This window comes from Anabrus simplex, chromosome 1 (genome assembly GCF_040414725.1).
Source record: "Anabrus simplex isolate iqAnaSimp1 chromosome 1, ASM4041472v1, whole genome shotgun sequence".
Classification (NCBI taxonomy): Eukaryota; Metazoa; Arthropoda; class Insecta; order Orthoptera; family Tettigoniidae; genus Anabrus; species Anabrus simplex.
Genome location: NC_090265.1, coordinates 1,023,843,024 through 1,023,866,720, shown reverse-complemented (window position 1 = coordinate 1,023,866,720; position 23,697 = coordinate 1,023,843,024). Strand labels below are relative to the sequence as shown.

The window sequence follows — 23,697 nt, the reverse complement described above, 5'->3', positions numbered from 1 at the left end:
TGACCGATAGACGATGGACACAGGAAAATCAGGAACTAAGGAACGTAGTCACAAGACTCGCGTACACGGCTTCCATCACAACATTTGCAAAAACATAGAATATCATGAACCGAACAAAGAATGTATATGTGTGAAAAGCCATGCGACAAATACAACATAACACTGTGTAGTAGCAGGGGAAAGAGCATAGTTGACTACAGCAAAAACTAAACCACCTCGAGCATCTGTAATGTTGTGTGACAGTATTTCATGCTTACTTTGTAATCTTGTGACCTATGGTTGTATCCTATTATATGGCCATCTGGCTGCAATAAATTATTAATAATTAAACGACAACCAAAGAGAAACATCGAATACTTTGCTACAATAAACATGAATTCCCTACTGAAGGTAGGTACACAGCTCCTACACTCTTCCGCCACGGGCCAGACGGAAAACTTCAAATGAACAATAAAGACTGCACCAAACCTCTTGCAGATTATTTACAGAAGCTACTAAACTCTGAGAAATCTAAAGAAAAGCTTATTTTCCATGAGCCTTCACACAGGAACGCTGATTCTCATCCACCTACGAAAGAAGAAATAATGGACATCATCGGTTCTCTCAAGAAAAACAAGGCTTCAGGTGAAGACGGCGTAGTGAACGAGATGTGAAAACATGCAGATGACCACTCTTTTTAGAGTATCTATCAAATCATAAAGGACATATTGACATAGTCCCTACCCGAAAGATGGACGTCTGCTCTAATTCATCCCCTCCACAAGAAGGGAAGTAAGACAGACTTCAACAATCATAGACGTATATTTCCTTGTTACAAATTACCTACACGATATATGTTCTCTGTGTGAGAAGCCATGCGACAAATACCACATAACACTGTATAGTAACAGGGGAAAGAGCATAGTTGACTATAGCAAAGACTAAACCAGCTCGAGCATCTATAAATCGCAGTATGTTGTGTGACAGTATTTCATGCTTACTTTGTAACCTTGTGACCTATGGTTGTATCCCATTGTATGAAGATTGTAAGAACATCCCATTGTAAGAACATTTTTTTTTGTTGCTATTTTTGCTTTACATCGCACACAGATAGATCTGCTCAATAGAGTCACCACTCAGATAGACTCACAATTAGATGAATACCAAACTGGTTTCCGTAAGACTAGATCTTGTCCATAATAGATACACGATCTGAAGACAGTTCTCAATTACAAAAGCCGAGGTGGTCATCCCTGGGTGGTGGTCCTAGTAGAATTTCAGAAAGCTTATGACTCTGTGGACAGCGACACCATTTTCTGCATACTATGGGAATTTCATCTAAATGGGAAGAACCTACGATTAGTTCAAGCCACCCTGAGGAACACGACCTCCAAGGTCAGGTTCAGAGATGACTACGCGAAATTTTTCCAATCATAACAGAAGTTAGATAAGGTGATGTTCTCTCCTGCATTCTCTTCAACTGTGTCCTGGTAAATATCGTTAGGGAATGGAGAACGAGGCTACCACCGGGAGATGGACTGAAGCTTTGGAACTACGGAGACAACCTCATTGTCCCATGCCTAGCCTTTGCCGATGACCTCATTCTATTGACAAACAATATACAGGAAGCTACCTACAACTTACAGAGTCTTAATGGTGTAGCGGTTAAGACTGGTCTGAAGATAAACATCCAGAAGACTGAATTTCTGACCAATATCAAGGAGGCCCCTTCTACAAATCCTCTCACATACTCTACCATACGAAAAGTACCTGCAGTAAAGTACTTGGGAAAATGGATCTCTGCGAATCAGAGCAAGAACCTAGCCATAGATGCCAGATGTACCAAGTTTGAAAGGGCTTATTACTCCTGTTGTAGCATCTAATCGTCTAAGTGCCTCTCCAAAAACCTCATACTCAGACACTACAACTCGGTCGTCAAACAATCTGTTCTGTATACTTTTGAGTGCCTTCTAATGGCCAGGAAGGGCCCACTCTAGAAGTCGGAGTTATAAAAGAGGAAGATGCTGAGGAGGATACTAGGACCAATCAGAGAGAAAAGAGGCATTTACAGAATCCGCCGTAATGATGAACTATATGAACACCAGGAGGACATCGTCACGTCTAAAAGGAAAATACGCCTGACCTTATATGGACACTTCGCCCGAAGACTCACCAGCAGGATATTCACTGTAACAGGAAGAGGCAAGTCTTGTAAGAACTTTTTATTTTTTGCTATTTGCTTTACATCGCACACAGATAGGTCTTATGACGACGATGGGACAGGAAATGCCTAGGAATGGGAAGGAAGTGGCCGTGTCCTTAATTAAGGTATATAAGTGCGGCCAGTATCCAGTATTCGGGAAATAGTAGGTTCGAACCCCACTGTCGGCAGCCCTGAAAATGGTTTTCCGTGGTTTACCATTTTCACACCAGGCAAATGCTGGGGCTGTACCTTAATTAAAGTCACGGCCGCTTCCTTTCCACTCCTAGCCCTTCCTTGTCCCATCGTCGCCATACAACCTATCTGTGTCGGTGCGACGTAAAGCAACTAGCAAAAAAAAATAAGGTATAGCACTAGCGTTTGCTTGGTGTAAAAATGGGAAACCACGGAAAACCATCTTCAGGGCTGACGACAGTGGGGTTCAAACCCACTATCTCCCAGATGCGAGTTCACAGCTGCGCGCCCCTATCCGCACGGCCAACTCGCCCAGTCTTCTAAGAACAAGCGGATCCCATCAGTTAAGTCGGATATGGAACAACTAGATATCCCACTGGGACAAACTCATGACAGACTACTGTTCCGTCAAGCCATCCGGCAGAAAGTTTTCCAACGTCCTTTACAAGTAAGAATACTACATTAACTAAGTGGACAAAGGAAAGAAAGCTGGCTCATAGTTAGCAAATGAAAGAGTATTGGACGAAGAAGAAATCAACAACTTTACCGAAGAGTAGATACGAGCCGCGTGGTCCTCAGTAGGTCTAAACGACAAAGAAGAAGAAGATAATAATAATATTAATAATAATAATAATAATAATAATAATAATAATAATGGCTTCCAGAAAGGTCTAGTGTACGTCTTTCGAGACGACACCCATAGGCGCCCTACGCGTCTGTGAGGATGGGGCCCTAACTTGGATGAATTTTAATGCTAGAGAACGCACACACACACATACACACACACACACACAGCCCCGCGCCAGAGGAATTATACAATGAAGGTTCAAACACAAGTTCCGGTCGGAAAACCCCCCACTCCTTGGATCACTGGCTGCTTTATGTAAGTGGTTTGGAACATCATAGAGAAGAGCTCTGTATTTGAAGTTAGCCTGTTTAATTATGTGAATGCAAGATTTGTACTGGTGTATGTGAAGGTGAATGTAATTGCGTAGGAATTAAGCAGTGACGTAATATGTTCTCTACATTTCCTGACACACAAACACACACGCACACACAAAAGCGATAGCCTAGAAATAATTAAGGAAGTTACCCATTTCATATACCTAGGTTCATTGATTACCTCTGGCTGCACTACCATTGCCGACGTAAAGACGTGTTGAGTCAGTGTCACATGGAATAAATAGCGGCACGTTACTGGAATAGTGTGTGATGAGGAAATGCAATCACATCAAATGTCTACCGCTCAGTGATAAAACCGGTGACTCTTTATGGGCCCGTAATCTAGTGTACAACATTAATTTGTTAAGAAGGAAGCCATACTTTCCAGTGTCGACTTCGGCGGGAGTCACGCCTACGGTGGCACATGTGTGTACTCCGCAACAATAACACCTCAGCTGCAACGAAAACCCTGCAAGTGAACGTGGATTGTGGACGAATTCGATAAAAGAGCACAGACACGCTGTATGGAAAGGATGAGAGAAATTGCTCTAAATGCTGCTGCTTGTCGCTTGACTAACATAATATCTACGCAAGTTTATTGGCAAAATGTATATTAGATAAATGCGTATTAAACAGTAAGCCAAGTCATCTGTAGGAGAGATGATAAGACTAATTCTTTCGTTCAAGAGTCCGCGCAGTTTTGGATGTGAACATTTGCCTGGATGGCTTCAGTAGTTCAGAGTTGGAATGCTTTTATATGATCGGAAGCCTGTAACCGATATTTTATTGGCCAGCAAAAATCTCGACACGTTACATCTTCGTTACTTGTGATAGAAAAACGTTGAACTCAACTTCAAGCATTAGCTTTGCTACATTTTAATTCACTTTCACTACTTTACCACCATCCTGGGAGAATACACATGATAAGAAACCCACTTGAATAGATCCACCAATTTCAGTTCATTCTCCTTAAAGGCCGGTCTCCACCAACATGTTAAATTTATATTGTGATTGAGTCTTCCAATTGACTTTGCATGTTAACTCAGAATGTTGAGGTTAACACTATTAACATGTTGGCGTGTTTTCCGTCAAGTCAGTTCGTTGTTTGGAGATGTCGGCACAGCTTTGGTAACTTCCGTGCTGTTTCCATGCCAACAGATAACCTAAACGACTCAAACGACGTGCTTCTCGTTAAGTGGGATTATAGTTACAATACTCCGCAACACTTATCCTCTTTGTTATCAGCTACAAATACAGTACGGGCACGCACAAGCACGTGTGTCGTTCTCTCTGCACTATACTAAAATTTATAGTCAGAAATGGAGTGGAGCAAGTAGATATTTTTTATTTTATTTTGAAATGCTATTTGTTCGGGGCGTCGACCTAGAAAGCTCTTTTGCCCCTACTTGCACCATATGTGAGGAACCTGCATGTATTATGTAAATGGCGGAAGAGTGAAGTGTTGAATGTGAGGAAAGGAACGTTAATAACGACACAAACACCCAGTCCCCAGGCGAAGGATATTAATCATTTACAATTAAAAACCACTGATCCGGCCGGGACTCGAACCTGGGGCCGTCGGGTGACAGGGGGACGCGTTTCCCCCCTAGACCGCGGGGCCCGACTAGAAGCAAGGAGATTACTCTAGACTAAATTAATGATATCATTGAAAGGCATTGTTTGTGGGATATCTCATCTATAATTATTCCCGCGAGTGCATCGAAAAAAAACCTAGCGTCCTTCCGCTCCCTGTACAGTGGAGAATTGCAAAAAGTTCATAAAAGTTGGAAGTCAGGAGCGGGAGCGGACGAAGTTTATACTTCAAAGTGTTTTGCTTTTGAAGCAATGAGCCTAATAAAACTGCATTTCTAAATCGTAACAAGAAGCAACAGTGGCAATAACAAAGGCCAAATCCTTTTCACCTGAGTCCATTGTCCTTGTTTGAAAATACTAGACACCACCTAAATGTATTACAACAAATTTATATGATTAAGTACCTATATACTGTATAAACAAAGGAAGTCAAGTTTAACATGTTAATTAAGTGTGGACACAATGTTAAATGAAACGGTTTTTTAACATTTAACATGTTGATTGTGTCACCAGTCAACATTTAACACTTTAAACATTTAACACCGAGCTCGATAGTTGCAGTCGCTTAAGTGCGGCCAGTATCCAGTATTCGGGACATAGTAGGTTCGAACCCCACTGTCGGCAGCTCTGAAAATGGTTTTCCGTTGTTTCCCATTTTCACACCAGGCAAATGCTGGGGCTGTACCTTAATTAAGGCCACGGCCGCTTCCTTCCCACTCCTACCCCTTTCCTGTCCCATCGTCGCCGTAAGACCTATCCGTGTCGGTGCGACGTAAAACAACTACCAAAAAAAAAAAAAAATTAATATGTCGTTGTTAAATGTTAATCAGTTGAGACCGGCTTTAACTGACATCCAGTCCTCTTAGGGTTCTTCTCAACTGAGATGGTAGTCTCAGAAAAGCTATTTCTTTTCAAACTCGAAGATTTTTAAACTCCCAGTTTTCAGTTCAAACAAAACAAACTCCATGGCACTACATCTCTTAAGGTTTTTGGCCTACCAGAGATCACTGCTCAGACCGAAGGCTTGCAGATCACGAGGTGACGCGTGGTCAGCGCGACAAATCATCTCAGCCGTTATTCTTGGCATTCTATACGGAGACCTCTGTCTCACCACCAAATAGCTCCTCAATCTTGTTCTGGCGTATACTGAGTGAACCTCGAACCAGCCCTCACATCCAGATAAAAGTCCCTGACCTGGTCGAGTTTTTCGTGTAAGCCTTTGTGCAAGCTACAGGGGTGTGAAAATTATTAGATTCAACACTGATTTTTGAACATTTCCACTGTCGCATTACCTATTACTTGCCTGCCCATAACAACCGTTTAATGCTGCCGTGGAGCTCTTTAACGTGTTACCTGCTGTCTGTTTAAAGTAAATTTTAGAACACAAGTTCAATTTAATTTCAATTACATCAGTGACTATATTATAGTCAATAGACTCCTCTATCAACATTGTACCCGTCCAAATGGTGCCTTATGGGAACAAATGGAGATTTGTTTTAATTTGCGTAAATTTCTTGCATGCGCACGGACCAGCTATCAGCTGATAGCCAAGTCGCCCCGTTGAGAACAACGTTAGCCGGAAATGGGTCGAGCGATTAAGGATACATGAGCTACGTCACAGCGGTGTACTTGTCATGCAAGAGAAGCTTGGAGAAGGAGCGACAGATTTCTGAAATGATCCATACTCTCGCAAGAGGGTACGAATCATATATTGTATAAGCTAAAATATCTACCAATGTAAACTCTGATCAGGAGACTACGTCACTTTATTTGTTAGTACGGTGTGAGGGAGGTGAAATAGTATTACATAGTGATGTGCTTGACCCCGGCTCGAGCTTCTCGAACAGATGACGTCAGAGTTCGAACAAGTTCGAAGTTTGCTCGAGTTTTTGTGCGCACTGCAACCTAGCGCCTTGCTCTGTTAACACCCAGAAAACTTGAGAAGGATGTGTAATGGTATTATGCTGGACAGTACCGGTTCGTAATCTGTTTACTGTTACTTCCGTGTCTTTTGTACATAATATAATTTCTACCCATTTCTGTATATTGGAGACAGTCAAAATTTGTGTTTGTGCGATGATTCGTTACAAATGCCTTCATCAGAATAAACCAATTGTGTACTAAAATGTGTTGCTTGGGCCGTATAAATACAGAAAAAACAACCATTACACGTGTCGAAATAGTTAGATATTTGAATGGTTATAAGACTAAAAATGTATGATATTTTGTCCTCACTTGTTGACACATTTCTTGCTCGGCTCCATGGCTAAATGGTTAGCGTGTTGGTCTTTTGTCACAGGGGTCTCGTGTTCTTTTCCCTGCAGCATCGGGATTTTTAACACCATGAGATGGTGTCTTGTTCTATTTGTTCCAGATGGGCACGAAAACTACTGGACCGATTAACCTGAAGTTTGGTAAAGGATACAGCTTGAAATCTCGAGTCACTTTTGATTTTCATATATATTTCACGCAATAAGGCAGTAACATTGCTGCATAATAATATTTATAAATGTATTTAGTACACGATTGATGAGTTGCCAATCCTTATTCAAAATCTTCTATACGATCAAAAAGGGTAATCACTCCCAAGGAGGGGATAGAGCCCCCACCCCCACCCAACATTTAGGACAGAAGGAGAAAATGGCCTGCAGCTCTACACAGCTGTATTAGACGCCCAAAACATGACATCGTAAGAATAATATTACCGTATTCATAATGTTGCGTCAAACGTACGGTTGTTACAAGGTACACAAGTACTGCCTTGGGAGAAAATACTTCTTTTAATACGAGGGTAATATTAAGGAAACATGCTTTGTCCTTTTCGTAGCATACTAGCTGATGTGCCCGTGCTTCGCTACGGAATTCTACATTGTACACAGAATTCTAGATTAGGTAGTGTACACGTTGTGAGCAACATTGAATTATATTGCATAGCTCTTAACGTTACCTTAGAAACGCGACGGGGAAGTCACCAAACGTCTTTTCTCATATGAAGACTGTGTTAGGGAATTTTCATTGTAATGGTAGGCCCGCTTGCCTACCATCAGTCGCAATCAGGTTGGGTAGTTTTCATTATAATGGCATACACTCACTCTCCACCTGCTTTTTACATCCTCAGAAAGACTGTCTTAGTGGTTTTCCCATGTGAAATGAACATGGGTCATTACAATGACGTCAGTAGGAATGGCGCGATTAAAAGAAATATGAAATACTTGAAAAAATGATAAACCGTGCATTTTCTTACTTTTAACGAACAGTACTACACTGCCGATCTAACAGTCCAAAGTTCCAGAGCTAGAATGACCAAGCCGCAGACAGCCGTGATCAGTGAACACTCTTAGTATTTTTTAGGGTTGTGGGGGGGGGGAGGGGTCGAATAGTGGAGAGTCCCAGGGCACAAAAACTATGCCCTTTTACTAATCCGCTTCCTAGGAGTGCCCGATGAGTCGGAAAATCTCATTTCACTACAATGGCGGCGGAAAAATATATCTGACTTGGAGGCAAATTTATCCTCCAAGACAGAGGAGAAAACCCCCCTTCACTGCTAATTTGGAATAAAATGAAGGTAGAATTTAATAAAAATGAACAGGAAGAACCTCTACTTAAGAAATGGCTCTTTTCAGGGTTGAATTTTTAATTATTTAGTGAATTGTGGAGCTATAATTTGGAATATGCCTAAATTGCAATTCTAGACCAGGTCATACTACTATTACTGAGTGAGCCGCTGCCAAATGTTCACACTGCTCATTCAAAACAGCGCGTCAGAATAGGGATCGGAAAACAGGTTGTAGGTTTTCTTTTCAATAATAATAATAATAATAAAACCCATACGGTAATAAATTAATTCCGTAATTTTGAGGTGATTGTGTGGTTGTGATGTATTTATGAATCTGTGTACTTTATTTTTGCGTTACTCATGTGGATTTTCAGATCTCTGTGCGTATTCACGTAGCGAGAGATTTTGATCATTGTCCACCTCAGGACCTTTGTTTTGTGACAGTTATGCTCTATATTTCCTACTAAGGGTTTAATATTGTAAATTTAAAAGTTTATTGATGATTAATTAATTGAATACAATTGAGTGAGATCTCAGGAAAGAGGTAATAAACCAAGGAATCTGAAAAACGAAGGATAAATCAGGAATCTGAAAATAAATTGAATTGTAAGTATCTGAAAATAAAGAATCTGGAATTGTAAAAATTTGAAATTTAAGAATCTGTGAAAAATATGTTAAGAAATCTGATAAATAATTGATAAATGATTCAAGTGTAATGTGTTGTAAAGAAATTGAGCTATAAGGACATAATAATCACAATCCCAGTTGAGTTATTAATGTGAGTAAGATAAATGTCTCGAAATTAAAATTGAATAATACAATAATAGTACGGTTAAATTGTAACATAAATTGAAAAAAAAAAGGAGTAAACTTTGCCCATAATTAGTTATGAACTAGAGATGGTAACATGACTTAAAGAAAACATAATCAAGAAACTTATATAAAGCCAAAAGCATTTAAATTAGTACAGATTTTAAATCAAAACTTTGTGTAAATGTACAATAGTATAGGCTTGATTTAGGGCATGAATTAAGTAATTAAGTAAAAGGATATAAATAAAAATAAATAAATAGTAATAAGGAGGAGATTGAGACGGAACTCTACATGGTTAAATGAACTACTCTGAAGACAGGGTGCTCAATTTCTCAGGAGTACTGTGTCAATTGAAACAAATGATTAACTTTGAATCCAATATTGTTAATTGAGTATCACGAACTAATGTTGAAATTTTGATTTTACAGTTATTTCGATTCACCATGGATACCTGAAGTGGAGTAACCTATGATAATAAAATAAAAATTTGATTTAAAATATAAAATCCGAGGGAAGTTCAAACAGCGTCTACTTGTAAATAATATTTTTTTCTTTACCTTCAGAGAATCAAACGCAAAGGTTTTATTTGAAAATGATGTCCAGAATATTCTGTATTGTTAATAAATGTTCATTGTTGTTTTTCCGGTGTATTATATTGTGCCTGCTGTCACCAGTGCTCTGCGAATATAGATTAGTCAAAGAGAATGTCCCGATATAGCGGCTTCGGTGGGACTCGCGCGCAGCCGGCTTAGCGACCCCAGTAAAAGGGGACAATATTAAATTCCAATGATGCGGATTTTTAATTTCTCTTCTGAGCGTAATTAGATAAAATGGAATTACATGAAGTTGTTCTGTAATATTTTGAATAACTTGAGCACTGATACAATTCACTGTGCTTTGTACAACAGTATTTACCATACGAACTCTAGGAAAGTGAGGTTGTAGAATTAGCAACACACCAAGCAGATTTATTTAATCTCAATTTAGTATTTAAAAGGATACGAATAATAGAGTATTTCACGAAGTTTAGTAAGTCGGATGAATATTTCACTGATCGCCACCGGGTTCCATGGAACAAATAAGAAAGACAAATTAGGGCAAAAATAAAACTAAGACAATTTCATGTTTGTCTTCTCCTTCGAGTCTAACAATTGTCACACCTCCGTACCAGGACAACATCCTGCCGTGTGAATTCATTCCGAATTTAGCAGATTACAAATTATCATCCGTTACGCAAGATGCAACTTAAAAACAGCACGAAGTGACATCGCAACCTAATTTTCCAAAGGGGTAACAGTTTAATTGTTGTTACGAGAACTCTGCAAACGAAATTACTAAGAATGTCGTCATTTTTCGTTAGCACTAACCATAACCACTACCACATGACCTAAGGTCCTAAGTTACTTTATAGAGACAGTTTGATTTGACGTCATTTATACTACCTGCTTGTAATTTCTGAGTCATGTTTTACTCCGCCAGGCAGTGGAGAATCCGGAGCTGTATTGGAAGACATTGGAAGCGCCCGGAAGGGAAGAAGGAAACAAAATGAATCTTCGCTTGTTGCCTCGATGTATGCACTGATTCGGTTGGAAAGGGAGTCATAAAGCCGTTGTATCCTCTCCTGAGGCAACTTGGCCCACAGCTGTTGTAACTAGTCCTTGATATCCTGGATACTGACACTGGGACGTCCGAGCTGGTCCCACACATGTTCTATCGGGGAATGATCTGGGGATCTTGCCGGACAAAGGAGTACCTCAAAATCACTGAGACACTTCTTAGATATAAGTGCCGTATGTGAACGTGCATTGTCATGTTGAAAAATGGTACCATGATACTGTCGCATGAGAGGACTCAGGAAATACCGTTGTACCGTCATAATTCCCTCAATCACTACGAACCGTGACCTGAATTCATACCCCATGGCTCCCCACACCATGACGCCAGAAGTAACACCGCTGTGCCTCTCGAAAAAATTGTAAAAATGGGACCGCTCCCCAGGTCACCACCATACTCGCAAAGGAAATTTATCCGGGGTAGTGCACAACCACGATTAATTACTGAACACAATGCGACGCCATTCATCAGCAGTCACGACACCACTCCAAACGCAGCCGTTTGTGTTATGGTGTTAACGGCAACCTACGCATGGGACGGAAATTCCCTAGTCCGGCTGCTGCTAGTCTCCGACCAATGGTGCGGGATGACACAGAATGTTGCAGGAAGTCCATTACTTGTTATCGGATGGCAGGCGCAGATGTTAAGGGGTTACGTTGTGCTTGGTGCACAATATGGCGATCCTTCCTCGTGGTGGTCAGACGTGGTCGACCGGAACCTTGACGATGGGTACCTGCCCTCATGGTTCCATGTAGTCCAACATCGGGCCACAGTCATATCAGAATGCCCCAAAAATCTGGATATTCGACCAACCAACCAAATAAAAACCCTCAGTGAAGCTCCTTTCCACGCTGTCTCACACGAGTACGCGGCATCCCCGTGTCCTTCACAGTGATCACTCAGCATTTGACTCTATTTGTGTTCCTTAAACAACAACACAACACTAATGCACTCTGATTGCCGTTCTACCTGCCACAGAGAATTGAAACTTTAATCATTTACATACCCCCCATCGGGCGAGTTGGCCGTGCGGTTAGGGGCGTGCGACTGTGAGCTTGCATCCGGGAGATAGTGGCAGCCCTGAAGATGGTTTCCCGTGGTTTCCTATTTTCACACCAGGCAAATGCTGGGGCTGTACCACCGATGGTGTGTACGTCTACGAAGTTACATTGACATCCAACCATTTCTTCTGCGTGCTTCAATTTTGTTTCAGACAGTGTATTCTGAAATTTTACATTAATTTAATCGTGCAAACACTGAATGTTTGACCAGAGATATTTTGCATACCGACACGAAGCGTCGAATATACTTATTTCCGAATTTGGAAACTCCGTCTTCTTTTGTCAAAGTTTACAACTGACACTCTACTTTTGATCCACTATGAAATTTCACAGCCTGTCGCTAACATAATTTATTCTTCTTTAATGTGCATATTTGCCTGTTGCCATTTCTTGATGGATACAGTACTTTTGTATCCATCCCTTGGCACAGGCCAGAGTAAAGTGTAGCTTTCACCGATGTCCCAGTCTCATCCATGGCTGTGACAATATGGAAGCTGCTGGGGTATGGGTGGTGCTGAGTATTGACATTCCGAGCACAACTGGTGCATCTGAGTGTTATGAAAGGTGTTGCTCATAGGGTCAGTCGTGCTGCAATAGCACTTTCTGACCCAGTGAGGAAAGCAATGGCAAAATACCTCACTCCTCGTCTTGCCTAGTACGCCTCATTTTGGTGCTGCCATTGGTTTTTGCGGTTTCCTTATAACCGCATAACCTTTGGTGGTGCTATTTGAGGATCCAACCAGCCTCTGGGCTCTGGGCTGATGACCTAACAGACAGACAATGTGCATATCTGCCTGCTGTCATTTCTTGATGGATACAGTACTTTTGCATCCATCTCTTGGCACAGGCCAGAACAAAGTGTAGCTTCCACTGAAGTCCCAGTCTCATTGATGGCTGTGACAATATGGAAGCTGCTGGGGTATGGGTGGTGCTGATTAATGCCATTCAGAGCACAACCATTGTGTCTACGTGACATGAAAGGTGTTGCTCATAGGGTTAGTTGTGCTACAATAGCACTGTCTGGCCCAGTGAGGAAAGCAATGGCAAACTACCTCTCTCCTCATCTTGCCTAGTACGCCTCATTTTGGTACTGCCATTGGTTTTTGTGGTTTCCCTATAACTGCATAGCCTTTGGTGATGCTATTTGAGGATCCAACCAGCCTCTGGGCTGATGACCTAACAGACAATGTGTATATTGTGTCCTTGTCAATGTTTATATCATATTTATAGTTTTGTCTCCACAGAGCCCGGGTTTGATTCCTGGCCAGATCAGAGATTTTTAAATGAATCTGAGGACTGGTTAGAGTGAGCAGCTTCCTGACGTTGGGATAGTGGCCCCAGTTCAGAAAGGCAAGAATAACGGCGGAGAGGACCACTCGACATCTCGTAATAGGCCCATCATGCAGCATGCTGCTTGGTCTTCTTACATTTATATGTTTTGGTGCATAAGATTCCTCTGCCTGACAGATTTGAACTATAACACTACAAGTTCCGTGATTAAAATTGCGGACAAAGAAACGTTATTCAACCTTTCGAAGTACATGGACTTTTCATTCCTTTTCGTTCTCCGCCTCACACTTCATCGAGCGTACGTCGTAGGTCAGGAATGCACCATTAGGCCATACTTCTGCTATTTTGCCCAAATGTTACACTGAACTATCCCTCTTATATACACAGAAACTTTTACTTTTTTGGAAAATAGGCCTAAAAATAAGAAAATGAATTTCGGCATTTAACTCTCTGTTGCTAATGTAAAGCAGATTATATTCGTTTTCTATTTCTGAGCAGAACTTCATATGAGTGAATCATTTATTTCGATTGTGATTACTGTCGTTTGCTAATCAAAAGTGACGATTACAGTGGGTTTTTTTAAAAATAATTTCATTTGAGTGGACATTGAAAATTATCGCTAACGCCTTTTCATTCATCAATCAATAAGGATTTAAATAAAGATCCATTCGACACTTTTTAACCTTTTCCTATGAAAATCATATTATTTGTTACTAGCTGTAGTACACTGACCTCCTCGGGCACTTTCTTTGAATGTTTGATTTTAGGATTTGTATTAACTATTGTATCCGGTCCCGTGGTGTAGGGGTAGCGTGCCTGCCTCTTAACCGGAGGCCGCGGGTTCGATTCCCTGCCAGGTCACGAATTTTTACCTGGACCTGAAGGCTAGTTCGAGGTCCACTCAGCCTACGTGATTAGAATTGGGGAGCTATCTGACGGTGAGATAGCGGCCCCGGTCTAGAAAACCAAGAATAATGGCCGACAGGATTCGTCGTGCTGAACACACGGCACCTCGCAATCTGTAAGTCTTTGGGCTGAGCAGCGGTCGCTTGGTAGGCCAAGGCCCCTCAAGGGCTGTAGTGCCATGGGGGGTTTATTAACTATTGTGATTTTTTGTAGATTTCTTTATTGTACAGTTGACTAGTAGTTCACGAACTCTTTTTTAAATTTAGAGTTATTGTTATATGTTTAATTTAATGTTCGATTTTGAGATCATAATTTCGCGTTAAACTATTTCCTTATGGCAGCCCAAATTCTCAAATAATAACCTTTTCCTATGAAAATCATATTATTTGTTACTAGCTGTAGTACACTGACCTCCTCGGTCACTTTCATTGAATGTTTGATTTTAGGATTTGTATTAACTATTGTATCCGGCCCCGTGGTTTAGGGGTAGCGAGCCTGCCTCTTAACCGGAGGCCGCGGGTTGAATTCTTTTTATGGGGATACTTATATCTCAAAAACCGAAGATGTTACAGGAGTTGAAATTGGTATTTGGAATCTCCTTTAAAAATAAAGAACATGTACTTTTTGTTTTTCGGAAAGTCCAATTCAAGTAGGGGCGGGGGCGTAGGGGTTTAAAAGAAGTGAAAAAATTGAATTCTTTTGATAACGTTGCATACAGGTCTTTTGACTCGGTGATCCACACTGACGGCGCTGTCCATTAACCGCTAGAATTTCTTAATACTCTGAATCCTTCCGTTCTTCCAACACATAAACGCATTCTCGAAATCGGAGCACCTGTAATGATACTATGAAACGTCAATCCGCACTGGAAATAGGCTGCAAGTAAAAGCTTTATATAAAGACATTGTAGAAGCCACAATAATCACTGGTTGTACCGTTAATCCTAACGGAATATCCGTCTGAGTTTACAGTTCCTTCTCAAGGTATGATTTGTCATGGCTATTAATAAATCTCGTGAACAGTCACTGAACATGGCCGCCATCGGCTTAAGAGGACAGTTTCCCACATGGACACTTCTGTGTCACAGGTTCCAGAGTTAGCTCTGCCAGTAGCTTGGTTATCCTAGTCCCAAAAGGCAATACCACAAATTGGTTTACAAAGAGCTACTGGGGCACAATAAACGCAATTTTTCTCTGGAGTTTTTATACTTTAGAAATGTTCAGATAATGTCTTAGTCTAGGACCGAGGAACGGTTAATGTTATCAAGTTACGAAATCCACACGAGCGAAGCCACGGGTAACTGCTAGTAAGGAATAAAACTCATATATCTATCGTTCTTTAGCATTACACAGCTAGCTACACGTATGGGAAATATGACAATAGGTCCGCAGTCACACCCTGCCCATTCTATTGATTATATGTAGCAGGGCGATGGCCAACTTTCAAGAGAAGATACGTTATGTCTACCAGAGTTACACTTATGCGATGCGAAGATCTCGAAATATCTGTCCTCGAGTGTACAAAAGAAAGAAACGGACTAAAACATGTACTAATTGTCAGAATACGTCAAGTATTGTTTGCAGTTGGAGACAAGTTGGACGTTCTGAGTTGTGTTTACGAAAGCGTTATCCTGCGCAGTAAGTTCTAAACTACTGTGTATTAGTGCAGATGGCTCGATTTACTGTGTGTGTGTGTGTGTGTGTGTGTGTGTGTGTGTGTGTGTGTGTGTGTGTGTGTGATAGCTGACGATATGTTGAGCAGTGCCTTGTGTATTGAAACTATGGACCAGACATGGACGAGGGATCTCGATAGTAACAAGCGGCATTGTTTTAGCGTGCAAACCTTTGCTATCGACAAAGATGAATAGCATAATTACTGTACTTACAATAGACGATATTTTCCTTAATATTTCAAAATAATGTTCAAACACATTTATTATTTGTATATTTCAGGAAAGTGAAATTAATGATAAGTTTACCAACTGTAAGGCCTCTCCCTAGGGGTAGGCAACACCTTAAATGCCTGACTATGGTCTGAAGTCTCGCGGAGACATGCTAAACTTTCAGAAAACCACATCATTTTACAAATTGCTAACGGATGTCACTACGTTGGTTTGGGGTGCCACATGAGGATATGAAATGAACTCTCTTTAGCGGAGTATTGCAATAATTAGGGGTTGGTACCAGCTGACTTACTTCTTCTGTTTTTAAGTTGCCCCAACTGTAATGTAAAATTTCATTTAGCCAATCATAGCCCAGCTCACCCTTATATATAAGACCGATCTTGGACCTTACGGATCTACCTTGAATTGTGCATCGTCTCGTGGGAGTCTCCCTCACATAATACAGCAGGCGAGCTGGGGCAACATCTAAGGTACACGGCCAAAGACTTACCATATAATGTGAACTTACTTGCGTGTACCGACGGGAAGATACCAGTGGCTAGCATGTAAAGGAGAAGGTTGTACCGTGGATACTTTATTTTAATGTAGGGTTTACTCTCTTCGCTTAGTCTTGTTAAATTTATGATTCTAGGTGGAGTTTCTTTGCTACGAGTGTAACTATCTAAGCGGGTGTCATGTCTTAAGGGAGCGCGAGTGTGGACCTTCGTTTTTCCTATTCATCTAGTGTTATTGTGAGCAAGCTTTTCTAAATGTAATTTATTCATTCTAGCTTTTCGGACATTTAACTTTTCTATTCTTATTCACAATGCAATGTGGCTTATCTTTTGTGTCACCGGGCCTTCTGCCCCATTAGATTGTATTGCATTCATATCATGTGATTGCTTTAATAGGTTCAACATCCCCTTATAATTGTTTCTGTCCTGTTTCTGTTGAACATTCTAATTTAGTTATTCTAGGCCTTGTCGTATGAGCTTCGAATCCTATTTCTTCTGGATCCTTATGACATGACCCACAAGTTGTTCTGTTGCTTCTCTGTTAAATAAGGGCACGATTGTCAAAAGGTGTAAAAGCTTTAAAGGTTCATCGTTTCCCTCTGGGAATATATTAAGGTACCTTGATGTGGGTACTATGCCCTTAAGGTCTTGAAGTTTTAGAGATCGATCTTCCCGAACGGTATAAATGATTTTGTACCTAACTATTGGGATGTGCTCTACAACAAAGATTTGTCTTACCATGGTAAAGGCTAATAAGTCTTATAGAACTGGGAGCTCAGTCTCTCCGGTTATTAATGTTCTAAGGCTTGAATTGTTAAGTACTTGTTAAAAACTTTTCTAAATATTTATCCCTGGTGTTAATTTAGTCTAGAAATTTCAACTTTTTTCTGTATCTCGTTTGAAACATAGTAATAATAATACCTAAATTTTGGGTGCTGAATTCAATGGAAGAAACATTTCCTCTTTATTTCCTTCATACACAATACTAACATACACACATCAAATACAATGTGGGTAAAATTAATTATTCTGAATGCATTAAAACAATTATACCTAGAACATAAGTATGCGGATTTATCTATATAATTTTGTGTTTCTGAATTCAGCGGAAAAAAGTTTTTCTTTTTCCTACGAGGTCAAAGTACCTATGTACACAGCATAATTAAAAAACCGTTAGTGGCTAACAATGATGTAATGTGTCACAATTTAGTTTCAAATTTTATCTTTATTTATTTTGGAAATGTACGCTGATGATACTCTTCTTTTGTATGTTGTTTCATCACAATCCTTGACAAGACTCCAATAGTAGTCACCCATCATTGAAGGGTTCGAGTGCCCTTGTTAAATGTTTTCCATACTGGGAATGTCTTGGCGAGAATGCTTAGTCTGAGCATTCCTTACAGTACCCAAATTTAACTGGAAGAAGTCAAGATGTGTATGTCAAAAGTGAATTTTAAGTAACATTCTACACCCCATGTTCTCGGTAATAATCTTCTTTTCTGCTGTCCAGGAAGCCATTATCAATTGCTTTGAAAGAGGCCCAAGCAGTTAATTCGAAATTTGTGACCTTAGTATAAGAGGTTGGATCTTTCAATAATTTTCTGATTTGGGTCCAACAAATATTCCTTACTTCATCATTACTTCACGGAATTTAGGAAATATATGTTTCAAATGACTGAGTGTCACATCATTCTGTTAGAATAGTGCTACAGGTAACATGAGGTGAAAAAATGTGTATCCTGGTCACTAAAAGCACAGTTACAATATAGTCCATATGCCTTCTTAACTAAATCAGTGATTGAATTCTAGTTTTTGGAGTGAATTTCTGCACACTTAACAAGTCCGGGTGGTTTACTCAACAACGAAGTTTATCAGTTGCTATTTTACTAACTTCTAAATATCACGGAGATTCATCTCTCTCACAAGAAACACAAAAATGAAAATAAACACAAACTCAAGTAACAGTACACAGATTAGGCTGAGATAGCTATGATAGCAGTTGCATCATGCGTGTTTCAACATTTGCTAGACCATGAAGCCTCTTTTGGAGAACACCCTGTCAATTAGTGAGTAAAATTTTAAAAAATTCGACCATTTCTCCAATGTAGTGATTACTTTTAGAACTTCTACTACCATAATACTTCTGTATGTTATCAAAGAGTAGCAAATAAAAGATAAATGCACCAAGTGAAATAAAAAACAGAGAATAGTGAAAGACAGAAAAGAAAAATCCACAAATAAAAATAATACTCAAAACCCTTTAAATTTAAAAGGCATAATTTGATGCTACGCACTAAACTACGTACTAAATGATATACAAAATGTCCGATGTAAAATGTCTGTCGACTAGCGTCACTATTATTGTTGTTGGTGTTTGAAAAGGAAAAACAAAAATAGGCAGGAAAAATATTTTTTAGGAAATACACTCAAAATTGAACATCTTTGTGTGGTCATTTGTCCAGGATCCTAGGCCCAGCCGCTTCTTCACTTCTACTTCCCTTGTGCCTAGCAATAATAATAATCTTATTCTTCTCTTCTCCTTCTTTCCAAATATTTGGGGCCGCGATTATGTATGACTGGAACCAAATTGGGAACGTTAATGCAGGACTGGACTATTGGACAGGAACCAAATTGGCTTCCAGAAAAAAATATGACGTCTGGAGTGGTTCCCAAATTTATATTTTGCGGTTGAAGTTCAGGATCCGCCGGCACGGGTGAGCATGGTTTTCGCGGCTGTGAGCCGTGCACCTGTGTGACGTCATGGGTGACAGCATTGGAAGGTTGAGATTTACAGTAATAGTGAATAATTTGAAAGGATATTGACAACTCGGTATCTTTTGACTGTTTGACACAACATACAAATCTAATATAGATCAAGCGTAGCAAAGTAAGGGGCCACTAGATTGGACAAAACGTTAATAACTTGTTTGTGAAAGAGAAGTTTACATCGCGGCCAACACGACGTAACAAGACCATGACCATGGCTAGTGACAAGAATATGACAGATTATAAGGTAGCCTACATCTGGCCAATGACCAAACCATTGATATGGATTAGTAAGGTCTGGCTAGTGACAAGATCATTGGGTTGGGGACAAGCAAAGGCGTAGGCTCTTCTTCAGCCACGCAATTTAAACATTTAAAAATATAATTTAAAATAATTTAAATATTTGAAATTTATGTGGCTGAAGGGTCGAAACCGGTCCCATTCATATCAAATAGTGTAATTTTTAGTTATTATATTTAATTTTGTATTGAAAGGTAGATAATTCCTCTCCTATTCTCCTATTCTCCTGCATACTGTGTCAATACGGATCAAAAATTTTCTTACTTATGATAAACTAGTGAGGTTACATATCCTGACCGTCATCGCTCATGAGATCATGAGTCGCTATTAAACATTCTGCCTGTGTTTGACGGGATACTATGACAGTAAATGAAAATGAAATGGCGTGTGGCTTTTAGTGCCGGGAGTGTCCGAGGACATGTTTGGCTCGCCAGGTGCAGGTCTTTTGATTTGACTCTCTTAGGCTTCCTGCGTGTCGTCATGAGGATGAAATGATCTTGAATTTGACACATACACCCAGCCCCCGTGCCAGCGAAATTAACCAATGATGGTTAAAATCCCCGACCCTGCCGGGAATCGAACCCCGGACCCCTGTGACTAAAGGCCAGCACGCTAACCATTTAGCCATGGAGCCGGACTATGATAGTAAAAAATAGTACAATAATAGTAAAAAACTAAACTTCACTGCAAATATAGTGGGCTGGATATTTTTTTTCTTTTAAAGAACAGTGAGTATCATGAAATGAATATCCTATTTTTACTGATTTCGGTAAACAATGCATGGACTATGTATGTATGTATGTATGTATGTATGTATGTATGTATGTATGTATGGTGTTGATTCGCCAGTTCCTGGTGTTTCTACTGGACTAAACCTCGATAGACTAATAACGGATTCCACTTTTATGTTTATTGCACTCAATCACCAAGAGTGGTTTCACTGACAACAGCAGGTCAATTAGTAATTCTGTTGCACCTAACCGAAGCTAACCTAACCCTGTCACTATCAGTGGTTTTCGGTGAATCACTAACAAACCTGTCACAATCAATTGTTTTCAGTAGATTAACAATGGTCTTGTCACTAGCCAATATTGTCTTACTGGCTTTGCGGCCCCCTTTGCTTGCTTCCAGCCCAATGATCTTGTCACTAGCCAGATCTAACCAATCCAGACCAATGATTTGGTCATTAGCCAGATGTACCTGATATTCTGTCATGTTCCTGTCACTAACCGTGACCATGGTCTTGTTACGTCGTGTCACCCGCGATGTAAACCTCTCTTTCACAAACAAGTTATTAACGTTTGGTCCAATCTAGTGGTCTCTTGCTTTGCTACGCTTAATCTATATTATATTTGTACGTTGTGTCAAACAGTCAAAAGATACCAAGTCGTCAATCTCCTTTCAAATTATCCGCCATTACTGTAAATCTTAACCTTCCAATGCCGTCACCCATGACGTCACACAGACGCATGGCTCACATCCACGAAGCCCTTGCTCGCCCGTGCCGGCGGCTCGTCGTATTAAACCGCAAATTGTAAAATTTGAGAGCCTCTCCGGACTCATATTTTTTTCTGGAAGCCAAATTTGGTTCCAGTCAAATAGTCCAGTCTTGCATCAATAAATCTCCCACGGAACAACATTTCCAGCACAATGTCCGTTGCCTATATTTTAGCAGCTTAGATAAGTACAGAAACATTTGAATAGGTTAATACGGTGACGGCTGAATGCTAATACCATCATTTTTTTTTTGTGAATATTTGTACAAATTATTATGAAACTCTCGATCACTGCCAATTTTTCGCAACATACACAATATTGTACATACGTATGCATGATTTAAAGTGATGTGAGAGAATCTGAGGATGTTCTTGTAGAACAAAACATCCCATTCTTTGTTTAATAATAATAATAATAATAATAATAATAATAATAATAATAATAATATTGATGATGTTGGCTTTACGTCCCACTAACTACTTTTAAGGTTTTCGGAGACCCCGAGGTGACGGAATTTAGTCCCACAGGAGTTCTTTTACGTGCCAATAAGTCTACCGACAAGAGGCTGACGTATTTGAGCACCTTCAAATACCACCGGACTGAGCCTGGATCGAACTTGCCAAGTTGAGGTCAGAAGGCCAGCGCCTCAAACGTCTGTGAGCCACTCAGCTCAGCATATTTTTTATTTAACAGTGTGTATTTTTGACAGATATGTTATATTGTTATATATTATATTGAACTTGGGTGTTCTTTTTTTTATCTGTTTACCCCCCAGGGTCGGTCCAGGGATCTCACCTCTACCGCCTCAAGTGCAGTATCCTGGAGCTTCAGACTCTGGGTCGGGGGATAAAACTGGGGAGGATGACCAGCACCTCGCCCAGGCGGCCTCACTTGCTATGCTGAACAAGGGCCTTATGGGGGGATGGGAATATTGGAAGGGATATACAAGGAAGAGGGAAGGAAGCGGCAGTGTCCTTAAGTTAGGTACCATCCCGGCATTTGCCTGGAGTAGAAGTGGGAAATCACGGAAAACCACTTCCAGGATGGCTGAGGTGAGAATCGAACCTACCTCTACTCAGCTGACCTCCTGAGGCTGAGTGGACCCCGTTCCAGCCCTCGCACCACTTTTCAAATTTCGTGGCAGAGCCAGGAATCGAACCCGGGCCTCCGAGGGTAGCAGCTGACCACACTAACCACTACACCACAGAGGCCGACGAACTTGTGTGTTCGACGGACTGAAAAGCCTTTTTTCATTCAGCTAAGTCGACACTGGAAAGGATGGCTTCCTTCTTAGCAACAACAGCCTGGCAGGTTCGATTCAGGCTCAGTCCGATGGCATTTGAAGGTGCTCAAATACGTGAGCCTCGTATCGGCAGATTTATTGGCCCGTAAAATAACTCCTGCGGCACTAAATTCCGGCACCCCGGCGTATCTGATAACTGTAAAAATAGTTAGTGGGACGTAAAGCAAATGACTTTATTATTATTATTATTATTATTATTATTATTATTATTATTATTATTATTATTATTATTATTATTATTATTCCTTCTTAACACAGAAATTTTTTATCGAAATCCTCTCTGATATTTCTCCAATATTACACAATCTAAATTAATCCCCTCCTCCCACACACACACACACACACACACACACCCACTCAAATGACCTTTGGAACACCATTAATGAGGCAGAACATGAAGAAAAATCATTCCCAAAGTTAATTTCGACATAAAAGTGAGAAGTTACTGTAGTTTCCACATCATTATAATGAACCCTAGGATTATAACGACTTACCTTCTACTGAAATATGAATGCGTTCTCAGTATATTCAAATAAACCCTTACAACTATCTAACAACTCCACAGACAGCTTTAACTCGGCGAGTAATGAATGCACTTACCTCTCACTGCGCTGTGCCGCTGCTAACCGTACCCACACTTGCTACACAGTTCGCTGGTGAAGACAGTTGTCTGCCTCTAATAACTGGGTCTCCCTCTGGCTTATGACGGGAGGTCAGCCAGAAGGTCGGCTACACGTCACTGAGTCTCGTTATGAAATGTCTTCTCTGCCTCTGTTAATTCTACTACAGTAGTTCTTTAATCACAAGGTGATTACTTCAAAAGGGGTCCTGCCCCGCGGTGTAGGGGGAAACGCGTCCGCCTGACACCCGGCGGCCCCGGGTTCGATTTCCGGCCGGGTCAGAGGTTTTTAATTGTAATGATTAATATCCCTGGCCTGGGGACTGGTTGTTTGTGATGTCCGTAATATTCCTTTCCTCATACACAACATTCCACACTACCACCATTCCATTTACACGCAGGTTCATACAATATGGTGCCAGTAGGGGCAAAAGATCCACATGGGTCGACGCCCCGAACAAATAGCATTTAAAAAAAGTCAACTGTCTAAAATGGGAGTCACCAAAAGTTTCTTTTTAAACTGAGAACGAATTTATACCCTCAGTGTTTCGAGACCTTATAAGAAAATATTTAAACATGTGGTAACTCCCTGCTTTTCTCTTATTACGTAACATCTTCCTCTATGGATCAGTGGTAGATTGACGGCCTCCGGATCGCAACATATTG

The 23,697-nt window shown here is 40.5% G+C and overlaps 1 protein-coding gene across 1 annotated transcript in view; it reads right to left on the bottom strand.

Moving 5' to 3' along the window:
* The window catches only part of LOC136875748 (luciferin sulfotransferase), a 246,934-nt gene extending 223,779 nt beyond the window's left edge, over positions 1-23,155 (bottom strand). Inside the window, exon 1 of the mRNA XM_067149333.2 lies at positions 23,013-23,155. The gene's annotated coding sequence lies outside the window, so the exon portion shown is untranslated. The remainder of the gene's footprint in view (positions 1-23,012) is intronic.
* Positions 23,156-23,697: the final 542 nt, after the last annotated feature.